General features: G+C 52.2%; 2 long non-coding RNA genes across 4 annotated transcripts in view; both read left to right on the top strand.

Annotated features, from left to right (window-relative positions):
- Positions 1-23,741, top strand: part of LOC139084082 (uncharacterized) — a 130,618-nt gene that overhangs the window by 51,061 nt on the left and 55,816 nt on the right. The window lies entirely within an intron of this gene.
- LOC139084083 (uncharacterized) lies at positions 105-11,884 on the top strand. The gene is made up of 3 exons (XR_011541353.1): positions 105-356; positions 1,424-1,506; positions 4,813-11,884. It is a non-coding gene; the product is annotated as an uncharacterized lncRNA (long non-coding RNA).

Genomic DNA, 23,741 nt, shown 5'->3' with positions numbered 1-23,741 from the left:
GTGGGGCCGCATTTCCTGTGTTTTGGGGACCCTGAAAGGCAGTTGCCAACTATGACAGCACAGTGAGGGGCTGGCCTCTTAGGTGTACCCAGCCAGCGTCCTCCAGCCCGACCTGGAGCAGCAGCCCTTGGGTTCTCGGAGCAGGGCCCCAGGCTGTCTGCTCGGCCTTGGGGTTCTGCCCCATGGGTGCCAGGTGGCTGCTCAGGGCCCTGGCGTCTGGCCGACCCTGCCCACTTGTGGGCATGAGGGTGGGGCTGGTACTCCTTTCCCTGCCACCCCTTCGCTGGGGTGTCCTGCTGCTCCCAGAGCTGCTTCATGTCACCAATGTGGCCTTGTGGGGCGTGCCCAGGCTTCAGGTAGCCACATACTGCTCTGGAGGGCTCACCTTGCCTTAGGCCAGAATCCAGGACTGGCCAGCACCACAGGGGGCTCAGTCCCCTCAGTCCTCATCCTAGCTGTGCGGGCGCTCATGGTGCCCCTGCCCTCCCAGTGCCTGGGTTCAGGCCAGGCCCCTCTGGGTCAGGGACTTGTTCTGTGTGAGAGGGCACCATCTGCCAGGAAGGCTGGCTTGAAGAGGCAGGGCATCCTGCTGGCTGGCTGGGGCCTCGGGGCCCCCTTGCTTGTGATCACTCTCCCCTCTGGAGGACCCTCAGTGTCCAGATTCCCTGTAGACATCGAGGTCAGGGGGGTGTGGACGTTTGGGACCTCAAGGCAGGTTGCCCGGTCCTGCTGTGGCTCTGTCTTGGCCATGACAGTCACTGTCCTGAGAGGGTCATAGGCTGTAGGTGCCACAGGGCAGGAGGGGTGTCCTGGGTCTTATGGCTCAGTCTTCAGCAGGCTGGGCAGGGATCCCAGTGATAGGGGTCCCAATGGGTGGCAGGGCCGGTCCTGTCGTGTGGCCCTGGGGGTGGCCCAGGCAAATGTTGAAGGGAAAGGGACCCAGTGTTCCAGCTCAAAGCTGATGTCTGGGGGCCAACTGCCTGCTGCCTCCTGGCTCATGGGAGGTTTGGGAGGGAATTCTGTCGTCATGGCTACAGCCAGTCCCAAGAGCTGTCCTGGGCTGGGGCCAGGCAGGCCAGACCCAGAGTCTCAGGGTCCCAGAGAGTGGTTTGCAGCTGTGGGCCTTGTGGAGGTCCCCTCATGCTGCTGCTCCCAGGCCTCAGGGACAGCCTGGTTGGGCGAGGGTCCCAGCTGCTCGTGCTGGGTGAGTGGGCCAGGGAGGGCCAGCCCATCCTCTTAAGGGAGCATCTCAGTGCTGGGAAAGGTGAAGAGGGGCCTGGGCACCAGGGGCACTCACTCCAGGCCCATCGGTCCCAGAACATGATGTGGTTTCAGAAGGTATAGGTCACATCTAGGTTGATCTGCTTTATGTCCTGAGAGAAAAGCTTGGGTTGCTCCTTCATTTTCTGTGGGCGGAACCAAGGAGGAGGAGCCAGCATCAGAGATTCAGAACATTAACTGCCACCAACTGCCATCAGAAATGGAGCGGGCGCTGCTGGCTGGAATGTGAGTTTTTCCTGCAGAAACCTCATTCTTTGGCTTGTTTCTGAAGCCAGGGAGGGTCAAGCCCGGGATGCCCACATCACGGTCTGTGCCCAGCAGCCCTGGGGAGGGGACTGCTGATGGTCAGTCTGTGGGCTCCTTCGAGGCCCAGACCCCTACTCGTTAAAAAGGCACCGTCAAGGCTACCAGATCCTCTCCTCCTCTCCCCTGCACAGGGCCCTGTCCAGGACAACAGCGCCCACCTAGGCTCTGAGCTTGCCCCCCAGGCTGCTCCCTGGAACCTGCTCCCAGGGTACTGGAGGCCGGCTCACTGTCTCACCAGCTCACTTCACCAGCTCTGTCTTGCCAAGCATGAATCTGCCACCAGCTCACCCGGCCATCCCCTGACTCAGGGCCCCGAGAAGGGAGGGCTGCCCCGGGCTGGAGGCCTGTCTGCAGCGCTGGCTCCCATCACCCTCACGCTAAAACTATCCAGGAGGAACATGGAGCCCCATGGCCCTGATACCCTCACTTTCAGATCCCTGGTTAAGAAGGCAAAAAAGTATTCTTGGGGCTCCACATAGGCCTGACTGTTGTGCATGTTTCCCATTTAAAAGCTTTTTTTGCTCATATAAAGGAAAACTCTTGACCTTGCCTATTATCTTGTGCCCAGCCAATTTTCCAGATTAGTTTGCTAATTCTGATTAATAGGTTTTTGTAGAATGTCTTGAGTTTTCTAAGTATATGATCGTATCACCTGCAAATGGAGATAATTTTGTTTCCTCTCTTTTCATGTGTGACAGTCACTTTTATTTTCTTGACTAATTGTACTAGTTAAAACTACCAAAACAATTTGAATAACAGGAATGATAGCAGACATCTCTGCTTTTTTTCTTCCTGATTTTAAGGGAAATGGCTTCAGCATTTCATTTCATGGCCCCTTAGGATATTTGCTGTTGGTTTTTCCTAAATAGTTTAAAAAATATTTAGTTTATTTCTATTCTTATCTTACTTATGATTTTTTAACAATTTAGAAATGGCTGCTGAATTTTATTTACTAGTTTTCTGGAATCCACTGACATCATCAGGTGACTTTTCCCTTTTAATGCGTCGATGTGACATTTAGTCCCCACAGGCTGGTTCTGGAACATACCCTCCCGGGTCATGAGGCATGATTCCTTTAATCCCTTGCTACGTTAAACCTGTTAAGATTATCTTTAGAATTGCACCTTCATAGTCAAATGTGAAATGGATTTATAGGTTTTCTTTTCTTTACCAGGAGCTCTTTACCTGGTTTCAGTATTGGGGCTGACAGCTTTACAAACACGGAGCTTTCCATTTCCCCTGGGTCTGAGCGCCAGGCTGAGTGGCTGCATCTTAGAAGCTTGCATCCCCTGCAGCCACCAGCAGCCCCGCCCACACTCCACTGAGGGCGCTTGCATCTTTTCTTTGGTTGTCCTTCAGTTAAGGCTTCTCTTTTTCTTCCACGTGGGCCAATTTTGCTTGGAAATCATCTGCTTCCTCAATTTTCAAATGCGTGTCCACCGAATTGCACACAACCCTCCCTTGTAATTCTCTACACCTCGTCCCGCTTGTGGCCAGGGCCCCGTTTCTCTGAATGCCCCACATTTTCTCCTCTCTCCGTTCCTTTGTTCAACCTTGGGAGAGGTTTGGCTATAAAACTGGTTTTCGCAAGTGCCCAGTTTTGGGTTTTATTTATCTTTTCTACATCTATTGGTTTTCTATTTCATTTTGCGTTTTTAAACTTCCTCTTTGTTATCCTTTTTCTAATTTTTCCTTCAATTTTAAAGTTGAATACTTAGTTCCTTAATGTCAGTCTTTAAAAAATAAAACACATGTTTTGTGGGTCTTTTCATTATCTGTTACATAATTTGTAGTTTCAGTTTCGATATTCTTTTTGCTCCTACGTTTTGCTGCTATGGAGAACAGAACATTTTTCTTACAATATTTACTAAGGAGTTGGTAAATAAGGTGGTGGTTTTCGTTATTGGTGCGGCACCATTGTGTTAGATAAATTATAGCTGAGGATGCTGGAAGTAGTAACAATCTGCTACTTCAGTGAACTCTCTTTTTGCCAACTGGGCCCCTGGCTGAGTCCCTTGTGTCCTTTCATATGCGGTATCATCAGCTATTAGGCAGTTTGTCTGGATTTTCATCTGTATCTCGATGCATCTGGCTGGGTTCCTGGTCATAAGTTCAGAAACAGACTCGGGCTGTCAGAACTTGCAGGGAGCCTGGGGGCTGGGATGCAGGATCAGGTAGGGTGCAGATGTCCACGTGCTGCCCCTTCCTTCCTGAGAAGGAGCTGGCCACACCCGGCCCGGCACCAGTACAGCAGGAGGGGTCTGGGCTCACCCTCTTGCCAGGACAGCATTCCACAGCCAAAAATAATCCTGCCTCTTCTCTAAATGCCTTACTTATCCTGTCCCATCGCACTGAGCCCATTTGCAGGACCACGGTAACAAGCTGTGCAATGGGTAACTAGACCCTCTTCTTGTCTCCAGTTTTACGGGTGCCCTTTGAGGGTTTCACAATTAAGCATGATGCTGGTTGTTGCTCCACAATTATCAATGGGTGTCTACATCCATATCTATTTACCACATTAAGCAATTATCTATTCTTGGGCTGCTCATTGAAGTGTGACCATCTCTATACCCTCTCCCAGCTGCATTTCCCAGTGTCCAGGCTTCGCTGGGCCGGTCCCACTTGATCTGGGTGCATCACTGCCCTTTCCCTCCCTGAGGCAGTACGACCTGGGGGGCACCCTAGTGGGAGACGTGAGCATTGAGAATGAAGCCAGGTGCAGGCTCCTCACTGGGGGGATGGGAAAAGACCCGTTTATTGTCTCAATTAAGTCTTTTTCTGTTTATTCAATTTAACTTATATCTGTTGTTCACGTCTGTTTGGTTTTGCTTTTCTCATTTTATGGTTTGTGTGCGTGTGCTTCCTTGCTCTTTTTCCCTGGTTTCTATCCTTTGCTGTGTGACTCTGGCCCCCACTCAGGTGTCTGAGAGGCCTTGGTTTGATTCCAGTGGCGTCCATCCATCCCTGGATCCAATGTCTGCACTGGGCTGAGCTGGGCGGAACTGAGGCCCAGGCAGCATAGAGAGGGGCAGGGCTTTCCCAGCAGGAGTGCCCCAAGCCGTTGAGTCTAGGAGGTACCAGGAAAGTGCTCAGGACAGGCGAGGGGTCCCCGTGGTACACGACCTGCTCCCTTAAGCAAGCTCCTGGGAGGGCTTGGCCTGTCAGCGCTGCCTCTGCCGGGTGCAGAAGGGCCACCTCAGGTTTTCCTTCATTCTCTGCCTTTAGCTTCTGAACGTCCAATCGGAGAGACCACACCTGATCTTGCATCTGTCAAAGGATTCCTTTGGAGACCTTCGATGCTTCTACAGGATAGAAGAAAGCTCTGGTGAAACAGGCCACAGGGCGACGCTGCGGAGGAGATGAGTCGGACGCATCTGGAAGATTCTAGTCTTCAGCTCCGTGGTTTCTCAGAAGAGGTTGGGTTTACCCAGAACTGGGCCCTGTCTCCCACAATTAAGAGTGGACGAGGGCTCGAGGGACATTGTGAACTATGGTCCTGACTTATCCTTCCCTATGAGGCCCTGGGCCTGGGCTGGCTCCGGCTCTGGCGTCAGATCCTCTCCAGGCGAGGTGACCCTTGTGGGGTGGTCAGGGAAGCTGCGAGCTGCCCTGGGGATCCAGGCCCGTCCTCCTTGGGATCAGGAGAGCATACCGCCTATCTAGTGCTCAGTTCTCTATCTTCTTGCTGCTCTGGTATTTATACCATTCCTTTAGCATCTTGACCCACTTATCTGCTCGCCCAGTCTCCCGGAGTTTCTGCTAGAAAATGAGAAATGGTGGTGTTAGCCAAGCTGCCAGCTTTCCTGGAGTGGCACAGCGTTGAGTCATGCTTAGGAGCCCCGATGTGGGCGAACTCAGAGGAGCCAGAAAAGGCACAGACTGACTCACACAGACACCAGGGCTTCCAGCTGGGTCCCAGCCTCGAGGTGGGGTCTTGGCAGCCAGCGGGCAGTGACCCCTGAGCTGAGTGTGTGGTTCTGGGACAAGTGGATTTGGTAAAACCTCCCCCAGGACAGCTTGGAGGTCGGGGGTGGCAGGAACCCCAGTCCCTGCACCCATGGACCTCCTCCTGCCTGCACAGTGAGGACAAGCTCTTACCATTACCGGCCCCCCCCCCCCCCCCCCCACCGCCCCGGGTGCTGAGGCTGGGCAGCTCCTTCTCACTGGAAGGCAAAAGAAGCAGAGCCATGAGGACCTGCCCCAGGCCAGGTGCCAGGGAAGGACCAGGCCCTCCCCTCACTAAACCCCAAGTCTCAGCCCAGGTGACTCTGGAAGGGAGGGCTAACCCCAGGAGGGTGCCAGCAACATGGGGCAGAGGGAGGGCAGCGGCTGCCAGGTGCTTATGGGGCTCCAGCCACAGTCATGCCAGAGGCAGTGGCCTCTGTAGGAGCCTAAGAAGGGACAGTGCTGGCACGGGGAATGGGCTGCGTCCTGATAGCAGGCCCCCAGAAGGTGACCTGCCACTGTCCTGGGGTTGGGCCAGCCTGAGAACTCCCCAGTACAGCCAGGGTACACCCTGTGCCCATCCTGCTGACATCCTCATGCCCCTCATGGGTCTGTCTGCCGTCTATCCTGCCTCTCTCTGCACCCCTCCCGTCCCCTGACTTCACCCCTCTCTCGTCCGTCACTTCAGCCACTCTGGCCTATCTTTTACCCCTTATCTTGTCAGAACCTCTGAGCACGACCCACCCCTGATTGGCCCAAACAACTGCTCATCCACTGGGCAATGAGTGTGACCGAGGGGCAGACAGGTTGGCCCCGTGCCGTGTATCCAGCCTCAGCCTGCTTCTCATGGTGGCCGTTGGCTTCCTTCCCTCCCACTGCAGCATCACCGCACAGCCTGCTGCGCTCTCTACCTTCACACTCCATGCACCAGGGCAGCCTCCTCCCCATCCTCCCTTCTGCTGATGGGGGTCATCCACCCTCTCTGCTCTGCACCACCACCCCTCCCCCGCCTGATCATGGCGCCTCCTCCACGGCTTCTCGCCTGCACTTTTGACCAGCAGTGTCTTTAGAGAGCACTGCAGAGGCCTTCATGCCTTCAGGACTGACCGAGGCTCCTGGCTCAGGTGTCTCAGGTGAGTCGCTTTGGCCCTGGGCCTCTCCCCATTCCAGGCTGTCCTCCCCCAAAGAGGATGCCACCATCCCAGGAGCCCAGCGCCTTCGGCCCTGCTGCAGGCTAGCTCCGTCCAGGTAGACACACACACACACACACACACACACACACACCACCCTAATCCCATCCTCCTCCAGTGTCCTCTCCTCTCACCCTTGACAACAACCTGGCCCGCCTTCCACCCCAAATCTCCTCCTAGCACCAGACCAAGGGGTCAGGTTGTCTTCAGCCTCAAACTCGACCTGCCTGTCACCATCCCATGAGATTCTGAGGCCAGGTCCTGCCAGAATGCTCCCCCTGCCTGTCCCCTCAATGCCTGAGGCCACACCCCTTGTTGCCCTCATGCTAGTCGCCACATGGCCACTCAACTGGGCCCACTTGAGCCCTCGGAGACCTGCTGGACAACTGCCCACAGGCTTGCTCAGGTGCCCCTCACCCTGTGGAACCACTGCTGACCGGGCTGGACTCTCCCTCTGGCCTGGGAGGTGGACACCATCACCCCCTCTCCGTTACGGGCATGGAGGCCACACTGCTGAAGGCCCAAGCACCTGGCCCAATGCCCAGCTCCACCCCCTGCCCATTTCCTCAAGTTTGCATGCTGGGTCTCTTGGCTTGAGCCCAGTGCACACCCTGGCCCACAGTGGGCACCAGGGGATAAGGCCCTGAGCTGGGGAGACAGGTCCTGCCTCCAGAGAGGTGTTTCTGCAAACAGAGACCATCCCTGAGTTGAGATGGAGGGGTGTCTAGACAACTCACTGCAGAAAAGCAAGATGGTCGGTGACTTTGTATAGTGAGAGGTCAGCATCCTCCGCAGGTTCTGCAGGCACCCTGCATGTCATCCCTGAAACCCAAGGTGGGGGGGGAGGCATCACAGTGAGGGCATACTAGAGCCAGGGACAGGGGGCGAGGAGGGAGCAGGCCAGCTCCTCCTTCCCCTGCATCCTGAGGGAGCCCAGGAACCTCTGACTGGGCACAGCACAAGAGGCGAGGACCCGCCTGCCTGAATGGGAGCAGCCTCACCTGCTTCTACTGGCTAGGATCCTCACCTGGGCCTCACCTGCTCATCCTTGGCTATGATCCTGCCTGGGACGTACCTGCTCCTGTTACATGATCCCCACCTGGGTCTCATCTGTTCCTGCTGCCTATGATCTCCGCCTGGGCTGTTCCTGCTCATCCTTGACTATGGCCCCCACCAGGGAAGTACCTGCTTCTACTGGGGATGACCCCTGCTTGGGCCTTACCTGCTATTGATGCTTATGATTCCTGCCTGGGTCTCACCTGCTTGTCCTTCACTATCATTCCTGCTTGGACCTGCTCGTCCTTGGCTATGATCCCGCACTGAGTCTCCCCTGCTTCTGCTGGCCATGGTCCCTGCCTGGCCTGTATCTGCTCCTAGTGGCTATGATCTCCCCCTGGGCCTTACCTGATTGCATTTGGCTGTTATCGCTGCTTGTTCTAGGGCCAGCTGGCTCCCCAGGTCCTCCTTCGTGTCCATGCTGCAAGACAAAAACTCTGAGTATTACACTGCACTGAAGAGCTTCAAGAACAAACAAGTCTGTTCCCTCTTGGCAGCTCCCCAGGCTGTCCGATCTGAGTGGAGAAAACCCTACAGCCAGGTTGGGTGACATCCTGGGTTGGTGGATCATAGGTTCACACTCACTTTCTAACACTCCCGCTTACAGGCTGCCTTCCCAGCCACCTGGGAAATTCCGTCATAATGAGATTACAAAGCTCTCTTCAGCCAGCTTTATAAGGGACAGGAGGACCCAGAGGTCAGATGGACTGCTGATCTGCAGTGCAGTGTGGTGTCCTCTCGACCCGGCGCTGGCACTGAGGAAAGGAGAGGGCAGCTGCTGCTGATGAGCGGCTTCCTGCAGGCTTACTGGGAATCAAATTTTGCTCTTGGACACCAAAAGCACAAGCAATAAAAAAAATCAATAAACTTGACTTCATCACAATTAAAACTTCAGTGCTTCAAATGATAGCATCGAGAAAGCAAAAAGGCAACCCACATGATGGGTGAAAATGAATGCAAATTGCCTATCTGATACCAGGTCTAGTATACAGAATACGTAAAGAACTCATAACTCAACAATGAAAAGACGAATAGCCCAGTTAGAAAATGGACAAAGGACTTGGACAGACATTTCTCTAAAGTGATAGACTAACGGCCAACAAGCACATGAAAAGATGTGCAATGGCGTTAGCCCTCGGGGAAATGCAAATCAAAACCACAATGAGATACTACTTGTCACCCATTGGAATGGCTGTTACCAAGAAAATGGAAAAGAACAAGTGTTGGCGAGGATGTGGAGAAATTAGAACACTCCTCTGTTGCTGGAAGGAATGTAAAATGGTGCAGCTGCTGTGGAAAACAGTTTGGTAGTTCCTCAAAAAGTTAAACCTAGAGTTACCATATGACCCAGCAATTCTGCTCATAGGTATAGACCCAGGAGAAGTGAAAACAGGTACTCAAATATTTGCACGTGCATATTCATAGAAGAACTACTCACAATAGCAAAAAGGCGGAAACAGTCTAAGTGTCTATGGACAGATGAATGGATAAACAAAATGTGATCTATACATGCAATGGAATATTATTCCACCGTAGAAAGGAACGAAATTTTGGTACATGCTACTACATGGATGGACATTATGCTAAGTGAAAGAAGTCAGACACAAAAGGCTACATATTGTATGATTCCATTTATATGAAATGTCCAGAATAGCCAGATCTATAGACACAGCAAGTGGTCCAGTGGTCCACAGGGGCTGGGGGAGAGGGCCATGGGGGCACCTGCTGATGGGTAAGAGATTTCTTTGTGGGGTAGTGAAACGCTGTGGAAATAGTGATGACAACTGCACAACTCTGTAAATACTCTAAAAACCACTGAGTTGTATACTTTAATGGCTGAATTTGATGATTTATGAATTTAACAAAATCCGTCCTCAGAGCCACATTCCCCACCATCCCAATCCTGAGGGATCCTGAAGGTGGGAGTTGAGAACTGCACATAGATTGAAAGAACTTCCAGGGGCACTCCCACCCATGGACACCCCCTTGCTCCTGCCCTCTCAGCTGTTCCCTGGACCATGCACTTAACCTGGGGATGTCCCTGCAGCAGGGTAGAGCAGGGATTGGAGACCAGAGGTCTCTAGGACCAGCTTCCAGGCGCTTCCACAGACCAGGCAAGCACCCAGTCCTTAATAGGCAACAGGAACTCTTACATCTACTCCATTCTCCTTAAATCTTAACTGATTCTGGCTGGTGAATCAACCTAGAGAACAGCACCAATCAATCGGGAGGGTTTGGGTTTACCTTGTGGGACATGAGGTCCTGGAGAACACCCAGATGGACTGAACCACCAGGGAGCATACAAGGGGCATGGGGTGGGTGACAAGTCTAGAGAACTTGGGACAGGGGGCTGTGCCCCTGTTCCAGCCCTCAGGACAGATGCTCATCACCTGTCCAGGGGTCCCCAAATCTAGACAGGCTGGAGAGGTCAAGGCTAGAGTCTAGCATCACACAGTGCGGGGCTTCTGAGTGAGTGGTGGGGCCCTGGGCGAGTTGTCGAAGCTCTAACCTCAGTCTCCTCTCCTGGAGGCACCACGGGCAGCACCCCACACCCCAGGATGCTGTGGGAGGGCTGCATGAGGCCGGATCACTGTCAGTGCCAGGGGGTCAGTGTCACCCTTGGCCTCAGCCCAGGTAGGCCAGCGCTGCCCACTCATTGGCCACTGTTCCAAAAGTGGCCCCAAGGGAAGAGGGAGCAGGTTACGCTCACCTGTCTTACCAATCTCTGTGAGAGTTGTCTAGAAAGGGACGTGAAGGTCAAGTGGGGCAGTGCGAGTGTTGCAGAGCCTATCGCAGAGCACGAGTGCCTCCAACTATGTGGACAGGAAGCAGAGTGGGTGCCAGGCAGTGGGCAGAACTGTGGGAAGGACTGCCATTCCTCCCGACAGTGAAGCCTCTGGGTCCACAGTGCAGACCAGTGGAACAGGGTCAGCACTTAGTCCTTAACCCCTGAAGGTCAAGCACCCCAGGGGAAGGGTCCTGTCACCACGCAGGGCACAGGTGAGGAAGGGCAGGTGTGAGCCCAAGGAGCAGGAGACCCAGGTGCATATGTCCTCTGTCCCCTGCAGGACGAGCTCCGTGCCCCAACAATCCTCACTGTCCTTCCCTCCTGCTCTTCCCCTGCTTGTTAGCAGTGCGTGGAGTATGCTCATATTGACTTTTTAAGCCTTTTTATTTTGAATTAACAATCAGCACAGCAAGTTCCCCCACATGCCTCACCTAGCTTCCCTGAGGCTCCCCGGGTCTGACAATCAAACCAGGGGCTCAGGCGGGTACAGCCTGCACTGGGGCCCCATCCTGGCCCCTCACTGCTTGCTCTGCGTTGGCCTGGGCCCCCTGCTCCTCACTGATCCTCCTCCTCTTCTTCCCCCTCCTCCATCCTCCTCCATTTGACTCCTCTTTCTTCCTCCTCCTCCATATTCCTTTACTTCCACCTCCATTTCCTCCTCCATCCTCTTCCATCTCCTGCCTCCTTTCTCTGATTCCTCCACCTTTCTCCTCTTCCATCTTCCTCCTCCATCCTCCTCCTCTGCTATCCTCCTCTATTCTCCTCCGTCCTCCTCTTCCGTCTCCTCCTCCTCCATCCACCTCCTGCTGCTCCCCCGCCTCCATTCTCCTCTCCTGTCCCCTCCATCCTCCTCCTCCTCCTCCCTCCTTCCTCCTCCATCCTGTGTCCCCCTCTGACACCCTGCCTCCCTCAGGCGGGGCTGGGCTCTGAGCAGACCTGCACAGACAGGAGGCCCCCCTGGGCCAGGCCACGTCAGAACAACCCTCCAAGCTTGGAGACTCACTGCAACCCAAGGATGTCACCACATCTCACAACAAATTTCACTGTCGTTCATGTTTTATTAGTATAAGTGCCTTAAAAGCAGATCAGAGATTCAACTAATTTGCTCATTAGTAAAAGGAAATTAGCCATTTGAGATCTGTTCTAATAAAATTAGCTTGGTGACAAAGGCTTTGTTGCCACGTTTATTAGATTACCATACTCCTCGCATTTTAAAGGCCAGAGCGGTCAGCAAGTCTTCAGGGTGTTCTCAGAGCTTCTCTCTTCCAGGTTTTTGTACTTCCTTTCAGGCCTGTGGAGGATTATTTTTTCCCCTTTCATGGCTAATTTGGAAAGTCTGACCCAAATCTGTGTTCACTCACACATCCCACAAGTCCTTGGGGTGCACAGTATCCCTCTCCCCGCTACCCCGATGTGCTCCCACCTCCCACCTCTTGGCTTGGCCCTGCCCCCAGCCCCAGCCCCTAGGTTTCTATGTTGCTGGTCCTTTAAGGGAGCCAGTGGCCCCCTGCCATGCCCAGCCCAGCCACAGGCTGGCAGCAGCAGCCCCCTCCACTTCCCTAATTGCCTGGTGGGCTTTTTCACTATTCCTTGCATGGTCTCCCTGCCCCACGGAGCCTTCTGCCTTATACTCCAGCTTAAGACCACCCGGCTCCACTTAGTCATCTGTTTCTATGCCCCTGGAAGTGAACCACCCCCAGTAGTGTGGTCAGCTCCCTTGTTTGCTTCTATCCTGCATGTGCTTGGCTGGCTGGTGCTCAGCTGGCATGGATGGGAAACTCTATGAAGCAGCCCATTGTACACCGAGCTGCCTGGAGGGCCCCCATGTGTCTGAGGCGGGGGGAGGGATGTGTGGGTCCTGAGAAGCCCCTAGCTAATCCCAGACTGTATGATTTAAGAGCAAGTGCTCCCCAGCGTGGCCACAGCCCTCTGCTGGCACCTCTCTTTTAGCAGCATTTCATCCTACCCTGTGTATCATTTTCACAACCACCATGAGCACCATCTCTGTACCAGGCGCTGGGTCAGTCAGTGCTTTCTACGCATTCTTCTGTTTAATCGTCTGGATGACATAAGGAGGCAGACGGCACTGTTATTCTCATTTTAAAGATACAGGGACTGATGTCTAGAAAGTTTCCTTACCCTGCTTGTAAGCTGCAGAGTAAATGCGAACCCAGCCTCATGTGTCTGCAAAGTACCTGACTCTAACCATTGGGCTATTCTGTGTGCTTGGGGAAGTGCTGCCGGCCCATCCTGAGCATGGGGTGTGAGCTTCCTGAAGGTGGGTCTGTGGCTCAGACATCGTACATCCCTCACGGTGCCTGGCACAGACTGGTGTGTGGTGCGTGCTCAGGCACGTTACTGAGGGAACAGGTGGAGGGGGGAGAGATGATCAGACAGCCTCAACTACTCTGGGGTCAGGGTCACAGGCCCATGGCAGGGGACCCTGGGCTGGTCCAGCAGAACCTGAGTGCTTTTCCTCTTTTCCCTTTCCTCCAGCAGCCCCAGGCCCAGCGTCTCCTGGCCCCTCCCGGCTCCCTCCGCTCCTGGTACAAATCGTTGGCTCAGACAACAGCGATGGGTTTATCCCACAGGATGTGACTCTGAATATTAGAATGTCAGGAGCGTCTGCCTTCGCGATAAGTTGCTGTCAGAGAGGAAATAAGAGGGGAGTTGGAGTTATTTAATTTGGAGCGTGCAGGCGACAGGCTGGGCCTGAGGGCTTGCTGCTGTTTCCCAGCAGTTGGGGCATCAAAGCCCCCAGGACCACCCCCTTGATTCTCACCCTCCCGCTGGTCACGCCCTCCTCCAGCCCCCTCACCTCTAGCCCCACGTCCCACAGGGGTGCCTGGCGCCCACTGAGCCTTTGCTGACACCTCCCCTCCCTCCAGAGCTCTCTTACCTCCTACCTCTCAAGCACCCACCCCCAAACCCTGCAGTCCTCGGCACCTTTACTATATTATTTATGATGTAAATGATATTTAGTCTTATTATCAATAATAATATTAATATTGGTTAATTTATTAGTTAATATTATTAGTTAATAGTATTAATCAAATTATTAATAATAACCAATATTATTAATAATACTTATCTTTCTTATATCCGTATCCTCACTTATTTATCCTGCCACTCCAGCGAGGTAGACGTGGTTTCTCCTATCTTAAAGAAGGAGGAAATTGAGCTCAGAAAGGCTAAACAGCCAGGTCTTCTGATTCATGTGACAGAAGACACGAAAGGAGACCAGTAGTGGTGGTTCCACAGTTCTTGTTGAGTGCTGTCCGTGAGCTGCCCCTGTCAGTGCCAAGATGAATGAGCCACACTGTTGTTGCCTGGAGTGGTATGGAGTGTGTCTCTGAGCCCTGGTTCCCATGGAGGGGTTCCTGGAGGCTGTGGGTGAGGCCTGCCCAAGTGCTGTTTGGATCTGACTCTCCCAACCTCCGATGCAGTTAAATCTCCTTTCTTTGTTCTGGGCTCCGGAGGGGCATGCAGGGTGGACACAGGCCCTGGGGTGGGCCAGAGTGTCCAGGCTGAGGCTTGGGAGCTGGTTTTTGATGGAGACATCATCCCTCTTTCCAGTGCTGGGCTTTGTGTATGAAGCGTGTGCCCTGCTGGTCCCAGCCCCTCAACAGAGGACGTTGAGGTGCAAATTTGGAGCAAGATCCCCAGAGAGATAAAGAGAAGAGCGTGGGCTCTGGAGTCAGCTGCCTGAGGGTACAAAGCCCAGCCCATCAGCTGTGTGACTTCAGGCAAACTGCCTAAACTGCCTGGGCCTCAGATTCCATGCCCAGCATCCACTTTTCAAGAGGGTTCTGAGGAAGAATGGAAAGATGAGTGGAGCTGAGAGTAGAGGATTCAGGCAGTGATGGTGACCCTCTAAGGGAGAGGCCCAGCCTGACTTCTAGCCAGGCGTGGGAAGGAGGCTGCTGGGCTGGACCTCGAGGATCAGTCTAGCTGAAGCTCTTAGGAATCCTGTCCAGCCCCAGCCCCTGCCTGGTGAATCAACCCCCAGGAGGGAAGGCACAGCTCCCTGGGGCATAGCACAGCCCATCCTGGCAAGAGGCCCTCCTCCCTGTGGAAAGAGGAGAGGGTCCTGTAGGCTCCTGGACGCCTCTGTGCTCACCCCTCTTTCCTCGTCTGCTCCCTTCTGAGCCCCACACCCCTACTCAGTGCTGTTCTCTGCCTGGAGTCACACCAGTCCTTCCCCCACCACTGAGTCTACAGGGCATGAGAGTGTGAGCAGAGAGGCATCAGGGTGCAGTGGGAAGGTGTAAGAGGAGGGAGCTGGATTCCAGTCCCAACTTTGTGAGCTGAGCAATTGCTTTACCTCTCTGAACCTTTAGCCCCTTGAGACCATGGCTAAGGAATCACTCACAGATGTGTGAGGGCCAGTGGACTGATGTAAGTGCGAGCATGGGGCTCAGCACACAAGAGGTACAATTTCTCCTCCTTGAGAGGCAGCTTAGAGCTGAGGCTGCAGAGGCTCATTCCACACCCCCAGCACCCTCTGACTCTCCTCACCCCACTCCTTCAAATCTAAAGTGGGGTGGTGATGGGGACTTCAAAATTAGAGATTGTCTTGATTCTTCAAACATTTTTTCCACTCTTTTCTCTCCCTCTCCTCCTCTGGGCCTCCCATTACAGGTATATTGATATAATTTATGTTGTCCCACAGGTCCCTGACACTCTGTTCATTTTTCTTCAATAATTTTTCTCTTTGTTCTTCAGATTGGATAATATCTATTGACTTATCTTCAAGTTCACTGATTCCTTCCTCTAACTTCTCAAATCTGCTGTTGGGCCTGCAGTGAATTCTTGTTTGTGTTGCTATGTTTTTCAATTCTATAATTTCCATTCTTTTCATTTTCTTAGTTTCTATTTCTTTATGGAAATTACTCATTTGTTAAGTCATTGTCATCATGTACTCCTTTGATTCTTTAACATGGCTTCTCTTAATTCTTTAAAGGCATTTATAATAGTTTCTCTGAAGTCTTTGTCTGTCGAATCCAATATCTTCCCCTGCTCAGAGTTGGTTTCATTTGACTGTTTTTTCCCCCTTTCTTTCTTGAGTATGGGTCATTTTCCTGTTTCTTTCCATGTTGCAATTTTTTGTTGAAAATGGACATTTTAGATAATATGTTGTACAAATTTCGATTCTGATTTTTCACTCTTGAGAGTTCTTATTGCTGGATTTTTTTTTTTTAAGGTAACTTACTTAGACCTAGTCTGGGGAATTTGCCTGCCCAGTGGTACATGCTGCTGATATCTCTACTTGGTTTTTAAAAAATTCTTTTTATTTTCAGGCTTGCTTGCTAGGGGTTGTTTCCATGTCTGCATAGCACAGTGATCAGCTTGTGATTAGTCAGAGATGCGTGCAGCTCTCCTCCTCTGTTTGTGGATGGGGGAGGCAGGGGGACATTCAAAGTCCAGGTGGTTTTCAGGCCTTCTCTGCTTTTACTTTCTGAGGCCATCCTGGTCTTCCCTGCATGTGTGCAGCCTCCCAGGATACCAGATAGGGATGCTTTTCCAATCCCTCTGTGGCTCTCTCATTTCCAGGAGTCCCCTGTTAAATTTCTGGCTGATTTGCAGCTCTGCTGGTTGCCCCAGTTGGGACTGCAACCCCAAAATGACAGAGCTACAGGCCTCACCCAGTTGCTTCCTCACGGATCAGCCATTTTTACTGCCAACCGCTAGACATGGGCTCCTCACTTTCTGCTCCAAAGCAAATCAGCCTTCTCCTGCAGTGAAGCTTCTCTCATTTTTATGATCAGCCCCACCCAAGAAGAACCACAGCTAGGGGTGTCGATGGGAGCAGTCGCAGGCAGAACTTTGCAGACTCCTACTTTTCTTACCCAAAGTTCAGTGTTTCATGAACAAATGCTTCTCGATTTGTTGTTTTGCAGTTGGTTGATTTTCAGAGCCCTGAAATGGTTGTGACTGTTTTTGCTTTTTGACTATTTTGTCCCAGACTTTGGAAAGAAAATTTTCTGGCCTCTTCAGCTTGATTCTTGAGACCTGAGTTTATTGACGTTAACTTGAGTTTTATTTGCAAGTGATGAATAACCCTCTACCTGTTCTGTGTCTCATGAGCTTCTTGAGGCATTTGATGGCCTGACCTTTTCCCGAGACAAAACAGATTTGGAGATTCGCGTGCTTGTCTTGGGCCCTGGCTGCTTCCCCTGAGGTCTTCTCCACCATTGTACCCTCCAGAGGCGGGGACCAGGCCCTGCCCCAGCCATTTTGAGACCTAGAAGCCCTCCCCACTGAGGGTCTGTTTGCCCATCGGCCATACCTGGTGCATGCCACTCATGAAAACAGAGGGGGTGGTTTTCATCCAGGACCCCTGAAATTGTGACCCCATTTCCTTATGGGGCTTGTCTCCTGAGCACTTCCCTTAGAAGGAGAGCATCTGCGTGATCCCTCCCTGGACGAGGAGATGACACAGTTGAGGATTCCTTGGTCTTCACTGCCTCTAGGTCTCCATGGTCTCTGGAACAGCAGATTCTGTTCTTCTCATATATCTTTCTAAAACACAGGCACCAACTTATCACGTTCTTGTTTAAAGCCTTATTGTCTCAGCACTTGCTATTGGATAACATCTAAACATTCTAGCCTGGCATTCAAAATCTTTCATGACCTGGCCCCCACTCACCTCTCTAGCCTTCAGTCCTGTCACTGCTCCTCACACTCTGGGCTTCAGCCCAGGGAATTATTTGCTGCTCTTTGAACATGCCGTGCTCGTTCACACCTCTGCACCTTTGCGTATGCTGTTCCCTCTGCCTAGAAGGCCTTTATCCCTTCTCCATCTGGTAACCTCCTCCCTCTATGACCCATCTTAGTTGTCACCTCATCCATTAACCCTTCTTGGATTCCTCTGGGCAGAGCTGCTGTCCCTCCTCTGTCTTCCCATGGCACACTGCTTTTGCCTGGGCTCACCCATCACATACCACCACCTGTTTCCCTTTTGGCTTCTTTCTCTAGCCTGTGGGTAAACTGAGAGCAGGGGCTGTCTTCAGCTCATCTTTATATCCTGGTGTCGGACATAGTGCTTGGCCTATGAAGGGCTCCTAATGCATGTTTATGAATGTGAGAATGACCTTTCTATAACTTTTTCTACCAGAAGTGAGTTCTCTTGTTGGCTCGCTGTAGGTTTTGAAGTCTTTGGAGCACGATTTATAATCTGATTATATTCACGTGTAGGATCTACATGACAACATTCAATTAAATTCAATCTTTTATCATTTCGAGTGCCTTTTAGCTTATTTAATGTTTAATGTCAGTAACACTGGGAGACCCCACCCTCCCCCAACTCTATGTTCAGGCTCTAGAACTGCGTAGTTTAGTTTTGTCATATGTTGTAAATAGCTGTGTTTGGAGACTAAAGAACCACCCCTCCTGCCCATAACCCCATCTTCGCCCTTTGAGATCAGCGGTCTTGGTGCTTATTGCTGCCACCATGAGCTTTTCTGGGACAGGTGGCATGTGTGTGTGTGTGCACATGTGTGTGTGTGTGTGTGTAGGAGTACTTGTGTTTGGGAGGAGGGAACCTCATCAAATGATATGGGATCAATTTGTATTTTATTATTTCTTCTTTTAATAATTAAATTACTGATGCTGGCAAGCATTAAAGATTAATCCTATAAATTCCTCTCTGAGCTGCAGTGATCCCTTAAACAGGCCCCTTTCTTGATGGCATACATTCCAGGAGGGAGAGTCATGAACAAACCCTGCCCTTGTGAGGGAATCTGTGACTTTGGACTCTTGAGCTCTTGCCTGCCCCATCTAGTAGGTGGAGAGTGACAGTCTGGGAGGGAGTGGTGGGATATTGGTTGGGACCCTGCTCCCTGCCCCCTCCTCCAAGTCAGCAGCCCCCTCGGAGAATTGGTGAAGCCGCAGATTCCTGCACCTGCTGCTCAAAGGAGAGAAAGCCAAGAGAAGGTCAAGTGAATTTGGTGAATTTGGTGAATTGGGCTGCGACTCCTGGGCTTATTGCTCTGTGAGGACTCAGATATGTCACCCAGGTCATTCCCCAACTTCTGAGAGGTCCAAGTCCAAACAGCCTCTAACAGAGAAAAGTTTGTCTCTGGATGTATTGATGGATTGAATAAAGGACACCCATCTGGTTCCTGGTTCTCAGAGAGGAGTGGACAATGCCCACTGTGCCCCACGATGAACATCTCACAGCACCACAACACTCGGTGTCCCTAGTTCTGTGCAGGTCTGACTCCCACCAGACTGTGAACTCCTTGGGGCAAGAACTGTGTCTAATTCATTTTCATATTTCAGTGCTTTGTGCTGTGCCTGGAATGTGGAATGGCTCACTACAGACTTACAGAAGAAAAGAAAGAGTGGGTGGGTTGGGGGATGCAATTCTGATAGGAGGTGGGGACCAGACAAGAGATCTTTGACTCTTGTGATATAAGTGGGTGTTGGCTCCTGTGTCTGCATGGTGACCCTTTTATTTGTGAGGACACCAAGTGTCCTCTCTAAGACCCCTCATACACTCTGCTGCCTGCTGAGCTCCTCTTGTCCTCACAGCAAGGAGCTGTGACCTGTGTCCTGACCAAGGAGCAGGCCAGGTCAGGGTCCCAGGCAGAAGCAGATGGCTCATTCCAGAGAGGTAATTAAAGAGGTGGGGTCTAATGAAGGGCTATTGACAGAAGTGTAGGCAGGATTAAGGAAAACCAACAAGATAGAGCCCCCCAGGGCGGAGCAATGGGAGACACACGGTGTTACCACCCAGGCCTGAGAGGCAGCTGGAGCTGTAGGAGCCTTAGGTGGTGTCTGCGGTAGAGGGAGCCTGGAATAAATAGCCCAACCTCTCTTCCCTTCCACCTCCACTCTCTTGCCAGTGTTTCCTCTGGTGAACTCAGATGGAAGCTGGAGAGCAGGGAAGTGTGTGTGACTCAATCCGTGGAGGTGGCCTCCTGGGTCACACCGCAGATGGAGAAGGGTGCAGCTAGGACTGGGGGAGGGAACTGATGATATCCAGCGCACAGGGTATGGGGTGAGTTGAGAGTGTCCAGCTCAGAGAGATGTGTGAGTCCACGGGCCTCACCTCATACAGTGGCTGGGCCAGGCTGGAGGCGGGTAGGTGTGGCCTTGGCACTGTCCCAGCAAGCAGAACTCTAACTCCAACTTGTCCAGCCACCCAGCCCAGCCCTCACCTGGCCTTCCTGACCTCTGGCTCCATGACCCAGCAGACTTTTTCTCTTTCTCTCCATCTTATTAAAGACCATCTACTCCAGGCTAGAGAGCCAGCTGGCTGTCGATGAAACACCAATAGCCTCGTACTCTCCTGATCAATACTGGGGTGGAGAGGGAAACAATTAGTGGCTTTTTGTCTTCTAGGAAGTGAGCTGTCTTTTGTGCAGGGCAGAGGTGGAGGGCATCTGGCTGGGGACACCGAAATACTTCATAAATCAAAAGCTAGTGAGTTCTAGGTCTTGTGAGATTGGTAGACGTTTGCAGAGGTGGCGTCTGGGTTTGATTGGGGGTGGGTAGTGAAAGAGCAATGACCTGGGGACCCTTGTCCTAGGGGAGTGCTTCTGGAGTTGTGGGAGGGAGAAAGGCATTGGGTTCCAGGGACTGGGGCTTCTCTAGGTCAACCTCAGGCTTGACTACCAGTTCCCAAATCACCGAGGGCAAGATCTTAGAGCTTGAAGAACCTTAGTGATCTATGGCCAAACCCCCTCATTTTACAAAGTGAGGCACTGGGCTTCACAAAGGCAATGACTGTCCCAAGGTCACACAGTGTGTCCATGGTAACGCCACACACTATCTCATGAAATCCTTTTAACAAACCTATGAGGTGGGCGCTAGCCAACTTGTTTTACACCTGTGGAGGTAGAGGCCCAGAAAGGCCAAGTAACTGGCTCAAGCTTACACAGCCAGCAAGTAGAGAAGCCCAGGTCTGTTTGGCTCTGCAGTCCATGTCCTTCCACCAGACATGCTGAGACAGTCTTGCAGGGCCAACTTGGGGCCATCTCATCATCGCACACTCTGTGAGCAGAGCGTGGATCTTTGTTTTGACAACGTCAAAGTTCCATATCACTAATTGCTATTGTCTGTCTTAAGTGGCACTGCCCTGTGTTTGGGGTGATGCATGAGGGTCGGTCTAGGGAGAATTAATGGGCTCCATCCTCCTTGCTTCTGCTCAATTGAACTCAATTTGGGTGATTTTCAGTGGTCCATCTGGAGGCCTTATCCCACACAGGGGTGGGAGGCTAATGGGATAGTCGTCCCCCAGGGTCACCTGGGTCTCCCACAGCACGGTCAGTGGGTTGATGTAGGTCATCATTGTGAGGGGCTGGCTAATGTAGAAATCCCTTGCTCTCCAAGGAGCAGAAGGAAAACCTTGGTTTGGAGTGTGGAGCAGCTGTGTGTCTCCCTTCTGGTCCTCTCTGGAGGCCTCGAATCCAGGAAGCTCTGAGCTGAAAGGGACCAACTTGCGTTCTAACATTTGAACCCTTTCTGCAGCACCCTTTCTCCCCCAAACCCTCTTCTGGTCTTTACCTGCACACCTCCAATGACAGGAAGCTCACTACTCCTACACCAAGCTACCTCAGTGTGCTCCCAACAGGCACATTTCGTGAATTCCCCTCAGCCATAGGGCTGCCAAGTGGGTGGTCTGAGTCCCTTGGTGGTCATCTACGGCTTTGGGCCATCTTGTTCCTTCCTTTTCCCCAGTGAGTGGTACAGATATGATCAATTTCTGTGTGAGCCATGATGCAAACAATGTCAGGAAGCACTGCTGTGTGACATTTGTCAGCCCTAATTTCTGTGTCCTTATTTGGGACCTAAATCATCCTTTTTCCCTACAGTTTCCAACCACAGTCTGAATTCCACACTTTATGAGCCAAATGGTCAAGTCCTTTCTATCACAGTTCTTTAAATATTGGATACTTTGTCCCTGTCAGTTTTCTACAGGCTAAACATGCCCAATTCCTTTAATATTTCTCCTCTGACATCATTTGAAGCCCATCCCCATCCTGGTCCCACTCCTCTGTCTAAACCTCTCTGAGCACAACACTCAGCACGGGATCGGGTTCTCAGCGAGGGCTCACTGCAGAGACTGACAAATATATCACCTCCTTGGTTTTGGACCTTGTGTCTCCATGAAAGCAGCCCACACCTGCTAGCTTGGCTAGCAACCCCTTCACAAAGTTGAGTTTCTCCTGTCTGGAGCCCCGAAGTCCTTTTCACAAGGACCGGATGAGACCGTATCTCAGAACCATCATCCGTGGCCCTCGAGATGCTTGTTAGAGGCCGTTACCACCCTCCAATCCACACCCTTAGTTAAAAAATCCTGAACAGCAAACATTTTCTGAATGGTCGTATGTACTTAGCCTTTTGCTAGTTCGGAGGAAGGAGCAGACGTGGCTCCTGCTCTTGAGAAGAAAGAGACCCACGAGGGCGATGCTGGTGAGGTGCGGGTCCAGAGGGCAGAGCTCTCTCTGGCTCTGGGGCCCAGTCTCTCAGTCTGTCTTTCCTTCCTCCTGCTCTCCCTGGTGTCCTGTCCCTCACTCCCTGCAGTTCTGCACTCTCTCTTCTCCTTCCCATTGCTGGTGGATCCTTACTTGGCCTGGGTGGTGATGCGAGGTGAAGAGGAGAGAGGGTGCCAAGGTCTAACCAATTCTCTTCTGACATCAAGGCAGGTCAAGTCGTCCATCCTCCCATAACCAGGTAGGTTGAATTAGTGCATCCCAAGCTTGTGGACAGATGTCCATAAGGACATCCATCCTTATGGGCCTTCAGAGGATATTGACGAACTCAGTCTGTGGTCCAAGCTGCATTCTGATTGTGTACACCAGATGCCCTCTGCCAGCTCATTACATTGTGATACCCCGAGATTGAGTCAGACAGACCTGGTCCTAACCCAGGCTCTATGCTCGTTAGCTGTGTGTCCTCAGGAAAGCTACGTAACATCTCTGAGCCTCAGTGTTAAAATCTGTATTATGGGGATGTAATTTTCATCTGCCAGAACTGATGTGAAACTTTAAAAAAATACCATGTGCTCTAGCGTTCAGAGTGCCATGCGTGTTGAAAAGACTCAACTGTTTTTTTCATTGGAATTTTTCTACTGATGGTGAAATAAACACTTTCTGGAGTGAGGGGTTTGAGAAAAGTGGGGCTGCTTTGGGAGTGGGGTGCTGTGGCATAGTGTGCAGGCCACGGCCCGTCCCTAGGGGTTGCCCCTTTCCGAGCCAGCCTTCCTTCCAGGGCCAGGCCTGCAGTCTGGGGAGCTGAAGTGTTTTCTGAGAGCTGCTGCTGCTGCTGCTGGCTCTTTAGGTCCTGCAGGAGCTGTCGACTCTGCCCCTGGCTCCAGGCTCTAGTGACACTGCAAGTAAACAGCAGTTGTCAGAGTCAATTTAATGTTGATATTTTTATCACATATCAGGGCCCGGCGCCACGGCAAGGAATGACAGAAGCAGAATGCTAAATAATTTCTCTAAATAATGTACCCTCCCGGGGCTGCCTGGAGGGAGGAGGAGCCGAGGGAGGTGGGAACACTGGCTTGCTTTTCAGTGTATGTGCCAGGGACACAGTTAGTCCCTCATCCCAGGGGTCCTGCCACTGACAGCCTCATGCCGGCCAGCTCCCAGGTGAGTGGAGGCGGCCACAGGGCAGCAGAGGTGGGCGGGGTAGAGGCCAAGGGGAGATAGAGAGTCAGAGAAGGAGAGACACAGAGGCTCCAACTCAATGAATACTTGTTGATTTGATTTGAAAGGAGAGAAAGAGGGAGGAAAAGGAGGGCAGAATGGCAGAGGCAGAGCCTGAGAACCCGAGTTAGAGACTGAGGGAGGAGAGAGAGAGGGAGGCACAGATGGAGCGAGACACAGGGAGCAGGGGACCAGGGACTAGACAGAGAGAGAGAGAGGAAGCGGGAGAGACAGAGACGGATGCGAGTGAGGATGCCTGGAGATGGAGTTGCCATGGGAGAGCAGTAAAAGGGGCTTGGCCAGGGGGCCAGGGGAGGAGGGGGACCTCGGAGGGCTGCAGTGAAAATGCCAGGCAGGCCAGGGCCCCAAAAGGTGAAAACCCCATCCTTTGCAAACTCTACCACTCTACTCCCCCTCTCCTGATCCCCACTTCCTTTGGGGCACAGAGTTATTCCTCTGGGCTTTGGGAAGACAGAGAGCTCAAGGCTGTGCAAGTTCAAAGCCTCTCCAAACCGA

The sequence above is a fragment of the Equus przewalskii genome, chromosome 6, assembly GCF_037783145.1.
Source record: "Equus przewalskii isolate Varuska chromosome 6, EquPr2, whole genome shotgun sequence".
Lineage (NCBI taxonomy): Eukaryota > Metazoa > Chordata > Mammalia > Perissodactyla > Equidae > Equus > Equus przewalskii.
The sequence above is the reverse complement of the archived record's forward strand: the minus strand, read 5'-3'. Positions and strand labels throughout refer to the sequence as shown.